Raw genomic sequence first — 8,865 nt, forward strand, 5'->3', positions numbered from 1 at the left:
GAGCAAGGATTTTCTAACTTGGCCTATGCTAAGCTGTGATGTTTATAGGATAATCTCACACAGGGGTGCACCAGGACAGTTGTTCCCACCAGAAGTGGAAACAAAAGGGAAGGTCTAGAAACATCTGTCCTGTCGCTGCTTCCAAAATTCCCATGACAATGAAGAGTGGTCTAGGGGTGTAACAATCTTTGCATCAAAGACTCTCAAAGTCAGCCAATAACATCTTTTACTATTACACCTGAACAAGAATTGCATTCCTAAAACGTAGCAATAGTTGGGACAAAACATATCTTACCTTACTTTTATAATAAATACAATAAAATATTAATGTATGGTAACACATCATAATGGCTCTACATGGATCTTTGTCTAAACATGAAAACCTGGAGGCAATTTGAAAGCTCTGTAACTAAAATATAATTCTGTCCAAAGACAGATGTTTAACTCACTTTTGGCTCAGTTCACATTTGGTTCAGATGATTTTTGCATCTCGTCTCAAAAGTGAGAGCACTTCCCAAGGGTAGCACATTGTTTTGCCAGAATATATGGTATGTTGTTTTGCTCTCACACAAGGTAAACAGAAACAACTAAAAAAACTCAAACCAAATGAAAACAAAAAAAAAAAAAGGAAACATATGTGATTGGTAATTTCTGAATTTTTTCTGTCATTTTTTGAAATGAATGTTCTGAATTTCTAATTTCCTGAATATTTCTGTTGCATAACTTAATTGAGAATCAAATGAGTACAGGGTGCTTTCATCTCATGAATGTTGAGTAGTCAGAATGATTTCTCTCAAGGGTTTTCATCTATCTCTAATGCTTGTCCTTGCCTGCCATTAAAACAGATGAAAGTTGAAGAAGAAAAGCTTAAGAGAAAGATGATAATAGGGATGCATATAATCCAAACCAGATCAAACAGGGGTTTAGTTTTCAGATGTTGCTGAACCACGTCAATCTGGCAGCTGAATTTGAGCAGACTGTTACAATAAGCAATGAAGTGCGCCAATAGGGATAATTAAATTTTAAAATTGTAAGATGCAGGATATATTACGTACTTGATCTCCCTTGGTGGGGTCTCTTTTAAAGGTTTATACTATACATATACATATACATATACATATACATATACATATCACAGAATCACAGAATCACAGAAATTCTAGGTTGGAAGAGACCTTTAAGATCATCGAGTCCAACCCATGTTCTAACACCTCAACTAGATCATGGCACCAAGTGCCACATCCAGTCTTTTTTTAAACTCTTCGAGGGATGGTGACTCTACCACCTCCCTTGGTAGATGATTCCAGTATTTGACCGCTCGTTCTGTGAAATACTTCCTCCTTAATTCTAGCCTGTATCTCCCTTGGCGCAGCTTGAGACTGTGTCCTCTTGTTCTGTCTGTTGTTGCCTGGAGAAAGAGACTGACCCCCAGCTCACCACAGCCACCCTTCAGGAAGTTGAAGAGAGTGATAAGGTCACCCCTGAGTCTCCTTTTCTCCAGGCTGAGCAACCCCAGCTCCCTCAGTCGTTCTTCATATGGCTTGTGTTCCAAGCCCCTCACCAGCCTCGTTGCTCTCCTTTGGACACTCTCAAGCATCTCAACGTCCCTCCTAAAGTGAGGGGCCCAGAACTGGATACAATACTCCAGGTGAGGCCTCACCAGTGCCGAGTACAGGGGAAGAATGACCTCCCTGCTCCTGCTGGCCACACCGTTCCTGATACTGGCCAGGATGCCATTGGCCTTCTTGGCCACCTGGGCACACTGCTGGCTCATGTCCAGCCGACTGTCAACCAGCACCCCCAGGTCCCTTTCCACCTGAGCACTGTCCAGCCACACCGTCCCCGGCTTGTATCGGTGCAGGGGGTTATTGTGGCCAAAGTGCAGGACTCGGCACTTGGACTTATTGAACTTCATCCCATTAGATTCTGTCCATCCATCCAACCATTCCAAGTCCCTCTGCAAAGCCCTCTGTCCCTCTAACAGATCAACACATACATATACATATACGTATACATATACGTACACATATACATATACATATACGTATACATATGCATATACATATACATATACAATATACCAAATACCATATACCATATACCATATGCCATATACCATATACCACATATACATTTTCTTCCAGGAAATTTCTGCCAAAATTTTCCATCATCAAAAGTTTAGGTATTCTTTCCAGAAAATTTTATCTGAATCTCAATGACAGTCAACATGACTTCACTTTCTGAGGCCAAACAACAGGTTTATGGCATAGGAATCTTTTGTGAGTCTAGCTAAGTAACATATCTAATGAAAGACTGAGAAAATATTTACTAGTACAGTTTTACATGCCAGTTTGCCTAAGAAGGTGAAATAGTACATAAGAGGGGCAGATTTGGAGGGATAAGTTGCACTACAACAAAATTACTTAGCCTTTTTTTCAGTGTCAGCTACCAGTGTGCTTGTACAAGACCTAAGGAACTATAAACTTCTTCCAGGTACTTTTTCTCTTTGAGTTGAAGTATTTCTTAGTCAAAGCATGCAAAGATTTCATGTGTCATCAAGGACTTTAGCTGAGCTTCTGCAAGTTGTCTTATCTGATCCATCTTCTCCCTTTGGCTGAAGACTCAGTAACAATGTTTCTTTTGTAAATCTTTTATTTGCACTATGTGTAACTGCCCCCTCCAGTCCTGAACTTTCCTTTGAAAACTATGGAGGGAACCTGCTCACACAAATCTATAATTCATGGCTGGAGTGTGTTATTTCTGTTTTATATGTTTGGAGGGCTGATTGCAGAAGTACTCAATACTTTGCTGGGAAAAAGAAGTTTATCTTTCAAAGAAAATCAAAATGCATTTGATATCAGTGTAAATGTCATTGTCTTGGAAATATGGAAGACTTTATCTATCTAAAAAAATACCCTGTTTTGAACTGTTATAATTTAGTTGTGAAACCTAAATAAATGAGCTTATTTCAACTAACTTGCCTTGAAATTTTGGTAGCCTAGAAATTTGGTAGATAATACCCTTCTGTCTTTGACTTCAGAAAGGTATTTCAATGTACCAGCAGGGTAATTTCTATAGTTATTTTATGCTATAGTCAACAGATATTAATCTGTACACTTTGGCATAATTAAAAAAAAATTAATGAAAGAAAAGGAAAGAAATGGTTCTGAATAAAGACTGACTTGGAAAAACTCCAAATGAGCATTTGGAATGCTTGCAGCCTTTTTAAGTAAGAAGAGGGTGAACTAACAGATGCATTATTTCTAGTACAAAAGCATTTTAACACCATAAATTTTGTTATTCTTTTATGGTTAAGGTGTCCACTCAAAGAGATGGATGTAGTCTATAGACTGTACTATAGTTACTGTTTTCTGACTTTCAAATCTAAGTATAGAACTCTCTGATGGTCTTTAAAATATTTTCTTCATCTGATTGGAGAACAAACTATTATTTCTTCATTTTTTTTTTATAGTTACCTTTTTCTCCCCCAAGAGCCTTACTCATGGACAAAGACCCCATTTTGTCCTGTACACAGAACAAATAGAGAAAAGAGGACAGGACTATAGGGCATATTTATTGAGGAGACAGCTGTGACACAGTGCTCTGCCCACAGTGCCAGCAGTCATGTCCTACTGAAGAGTTCCTCAATAGTTCGTCACCCTATTCAAGTGTGACGATGATTGTTCTTGACGGCACTTGAGGGTCTTGTCCCCATCTTACCCTTTGTGCCATCTCCATAGATTACCCCTAGCAACAATTTTTGTGCTATTTAAACAGCTTTCTATTACACCACATGATGATACCTCCTTGTTGAAAATTGGCTGTTGCCATTTCTTGAGAATAGTAGTAATGAATATTCAATTTTGCCAGGGTGAGAGCCAGAGTCTGTCCATGGATGTTTGTTTTCCCCCTGCAAAGAGTCAGTGAACATAGTACATTCAAACAAACTGTACAGTGTTTTGGTCACACGTGTGTGCATCTGGCATAAATTGTGTGTAATTTTTCAGTTTGCTTTGATGGGACCACTTTTGTTTCTTGCTTTGTGCCTGATGTTCTTATGGTGAAGTTGTTTTGAAGTGGATCAATACTGTGTTTTCTTGTGCGTCAACCATTGAGGCATCCTGAGTGGGGAGACTTAAAGTAACATACCATTGTTTAGATAACAAAGCTGACAATGGTATGTTACTTAAAGTAACTTAAAGTAACATACCATTGTTTAGATAACAAAGCTGACTGGAAGAATTCTGCTTCAAGCAGGTTCAGGTAAGAGCACCTTTTTTGTATAGTTACAGTTTTGCTTGGTAAACTCCACTGAAGCTATCAGGCTGTCTGGTTAGGTCAGTGAGAGGCTTCCTAGCTCTATCAACATGAAGGCAAGCCAGTTTGCCTGTACAAACATATATTGCCTTAGGTCCTGAAGGGACATCCAGAGAAGTGTGTTTCAAGCCTTTTAGGCTGCTTCTTGCGCTGCACTACTCATGGTCTTGGTCCCTTACATCCACCTCTTAAGATATATTAAGGTATAATTAATCCTTATGTCCAGACCAGCAAATCTGATTTGTCTCTAGTAGCTGAATAGGTGTGATGGAGTGTTCCACTCTATATAGCATCCAAAACTCTTAAATAGAGACATGTTACCAATAAGAAATGCTGTCCACAAGAAAACTGCTTTCTATCTCACTAATAAACAGTGTATAAAATCAGCAGACTTGGGAACAAAATCACTTGTCTTCTGAAAAGTCAGGGCTAACAGGGATTGTAATGCTAGCAATAGCCAAATAACATTCTGCAGTATACTGGCTCTTCCTTTGGAACAAAAAGTAATCCTAAAATTGTGAAATTTTTGGGAAAAACTTGTGGTTGAAGGTGGCTGCTGCAAAGAGTGAAATGTTGATGAGGAAAGGAGAATACATATCCTCATCATAGCATGTTCTGCTGAGAGTTTATGACTTCTGATCCTGATTATTAACAACTGCCCTGTGAGTCTTTTCGATATTTTAGTATGCAGACAATCACTAGCTATGGGTGGTGATTCCAAATGGTTCTAAATTTCTGTAAGTTTTGGTGTCATTGCACAGAACTGAAAACATGTGTTTTTCGTGCTGATTGTTATTTATTTATTTATTGGATTTTTTTTGTTTGTTTGTTTGTTTTTTGTTTTTTTCATAAATTGGATTTTTAAAAAAGCCTCACTGAGTGATTTTTTTACACCTTGTGGTGAAAGAATGTGCTGACTTGGGCAGGGGAAGAGTTAATTTTCTCCACAGTGACTAGTATGGAGCCATAGTTTTGGATTTGTGCCGGAAACAGTGTGTAGATGTTTTTGTGAATACTGACAGCCAAGGCCTTTTCCACTTTTCATATTCCTCGGCTGATGAGAAGACTGGGAATGCCTGGGAAGTTGGGAGGAGACACAGCCAGGACAGCTGACCCCAGCTGCTATCATGCTCAGTATATAAACTGGGGGGAAGAAGCAGGAAGTGGGAGGACATTTGGAGTGATGGTGTTTATTTTTCCAGGTAACCAATATGCACAACAGAGCCCTGCTTTCCTTAGGATGACTGAACATGGGAAATGGCAAATAATTTCTTGTTTTGCTTTGTTTGCATGTGCAGCTTTTGCTTTACCTATTAAACTGTTTTTATCTCAATCCATGACTTTTCTAGCTTTTACCATTCTGATTCTCCTCCCAGTCTTGCTGGTCGGGGAATGAGCAAGAGGCTTTGTGGTGCTCAGTTGCCAGCTGGGGTTAAACCACAAGCATAAAAGTGAGTTTTGAAGCACTCTGTGATTTTATCCTGTTTGGAATGTGTTTTGTTTCATCAGTGACTTTCTCCTGAATTCTGTGTTAAATTCATCATGCCAATCATCCTCTTCATATCTTGCTGTGGTTCAAGCTACTAGAAAGATTGTCTCTTTTCTCTTTATGGTATGACATAAAAGCTACATCCCACTTCATTATTTAAAATATCAGCTGTGTGAGGCAGATAGACTGTTCATGCTGCCAAGAAAATTAATTTGCCCCTCTAGAGCAGTATAAAAGCAAACCTTGATGTCTTCTGAACCAAATACACAGTAACCTCCTTCAACACAGGCTTCCCACTTTTTTGCCAACAAAATAATTTTCGATCTACTAAATAAAGACCAGCTGTTAGTGACATGACTGGCAATATCACACATTTTGCATTGTGCAGGCATAATTCAGGGAGGTACATTGCAATCAGAAACTGGAAGCTATTCCTCTAAACAAATCTATTGAATGCCAGTGATGATAATTATTAGTGATTACTCACCGATTGCAAATGTGTTCTAGATTTAGACATTCTAAAATAGGGACAGCATGGCAGTTCTTCACATGGATATGAAGGTTAAATTTTTTATTTTAACTTCTAACAATAACTCTTTGTTAGGAAAAAGTAGTGTTCAGTAGCTGAAATCTGGTCTGCCTAAGTTTTATAGTGTTTTATATTTACTTCAAAGGCACTTAGTATTTCAAGCTGAAAAAAAAAAATTGAACTCAAGGTGGTGGAGGAGGAAGTGTTGCCCTAAAGCCTGTTAAAATAAAGAATGTCAGATGAAAAACAGTAGAAAAGATTTAGACTAGGTCAAAGGAAAAAGGGAAGTTGTTACAATTCATTTTTACCCTGGAAGCTATGCTGCATGACATTTTTGGAAGACATCAGATCTTTTGTGAGACCAGATGGCACAGCTGGAACCTGAAATGGCAGTCCATGTGAAACATTTGAAAACTGTTTTTAATTCCTGCGGGTTTTGTTGCTGTTGTTGTTGCATTCTTTTCATCTGGAACATGGAGCTCATCTTACTGTGTGATCAGAGCAGCACTGTTGTCAATGAAAGGGAGAGAAGAGGAATGCATAAGAAGGAGGAATGCAGTTTTCAATCACTGTTAGGCTTCAAGGGAAGCTTAATTAGGCAAAGAATTCAAGGAGATCATTCTCTGTGCCCCTCTTTTCACTGATCATGCAGGTAAGCTTTGTAGATGTTACAGAAAATTTTGAACATTAAATAGTGTCTTGAAAAGTTGCTTCTTCATTTTCTTACCAATGGTAATTTGGAGACTTATGTGATGTTTCAATTAATAAGATTTTCTACAACTAATACAATTTAATAACTATCTCTCATTGTTGTGCTAAAAAATATGCATTCTGGTAAATGGACAATTGAGAATTACTGTATATAACTAGACACTGAGATACGCAGTATGAAGAGGAGCATGGTTGCATTTGGCTTGTGCCCTCAAAGAATGACTCTAATTTGGTCATCAAAACACTCCTCTCCCTGGTTGCATTTGTATTGCTGCTTCTGTGGTTCCCAGGATGTCTGCTGTCCACATTCCCTGCAGCAACATGCCCTCTGGACAGCAGCTGGCTGAGCCTGGCTCTCCATCATACAGGATTTCTTAACTGATGGTGCTCTCCACATCCTCCTCTGAGCCATGGACCAACCCAGTCATGCAAGGGAAAGGAACAAATAAACCAACACTTTTTGGTCAATTGCTTCCCTACACTCTCCTGTGTTTTCCATTATGGAAAAAACCAATTTTGTGCTGCAGAAACTTCACAGATGTGAAGTTCTGCAGAAACACGATGGCATCTTATTTTTGTAGCCAGTACAAGTAAATGAATTGCTGTCGTCTCAGCTGTCCTATGTGTTTATGGTGTCCCCATATCAGAAACATTAACTTAAACCACACATTTTAAGTCAAGTTTAACTTAAACACGGGTTTAAGTACTACTGCTGCTCCCTAGGGGATGTTCGGTTATTATTAGCTAGTAAGGCTGCAGCTGTGGTTTGACTGACCCAAGGAAAAACTGTCAGTAGAACAAGAATCTCTGTGGTCTCTGTGGTCTCCTCACCTCCCACAGCTCCCAGTGAGAGGAATATGTAGTTATAGGCCAAGACTAATCTGGAGATAAGCCCATTGACCTTTGGAGCTTGTGCTATCTGTACACAGACCTATTATAGGTAGGTAGTGTATATATATATTCTAGGTAATTATATGGTCTTATGTGGTTATGCAAATACCTGTGACAGTATCAAACCTAATGACACCCTGCTTATGCAAGTCAGTCCTGTTATGCCGTGTTATAATGCTGTGGCAGGAAAGCCTGGGCAGCCAGCACAAGGTCATCCAGTCAGTATGTACCTGGACAGTCAGTAGAACTAGTTACCCAAGCTTCATACTAGTTCTCTGTCTTCTGTCTTGTCCATTCTATCCATCTGCCTTTTCATGTGGCTGCATCCCAGTGCTTCTACCTTGTTTTCCAATATTAATTTCCTTGCACACTGGCTCAAGCAGGAATAAAATCTTGCAAATATTTGAGACATGACATTGCATTTCCTAATCCATCTTTATAAGAAAATTTCAAAACCTAAATCTGCCTTGTTTGCAGCCAGTAAAGAAAACATAATCAGACACACCATTCTTAAGCTTCAGCTTGCTGGATCTATAATTTACTTTAATTCAAAACTGTCTAATCAAGAAGATTTTATTTTAAGGACTACAAATATATACCCTTCTGCTGAGTAATCATTGCTTCAATGGGGAATAAAAAGCCTGCAAATATATGCTTGGCTTCACAGCATGACCTAGTGTGGTTCACAGCCATCTGTGTTTACAGTAAGATATCGCCCACATGCATTAGTCTGTAAATAGTATCAAACCCCAAAGTTTTTATTTTTTTCTCCTTCACTCTTCATATATACTCTCCTCTTCAGTGTGTCTTCATATAGAAGACATAAGTGTCTGCAAAAACACCTTTTTTTTGAGGTCTAGGCAATCTAACAGTTCTCTGAGCTAGTACTTCAAAGATGCCTTTACAATATTAGTAAATAATGAAAGAA

This window comes from Ammospiza caudacuta, chromosome Z (assembly GCF_027887145.1).
Source record: "Ammospiza caudacuta isolate bAmmCau1 chromosome Z, bAmmCau1.pri, whole genome shotgun sequence".
Lineage (NCBI taxonomy): Eukaryota > Metazoa > Chordata > Aves > Passeriformes > Passerellidae > Ammospiza > Ammospiza caudacuta.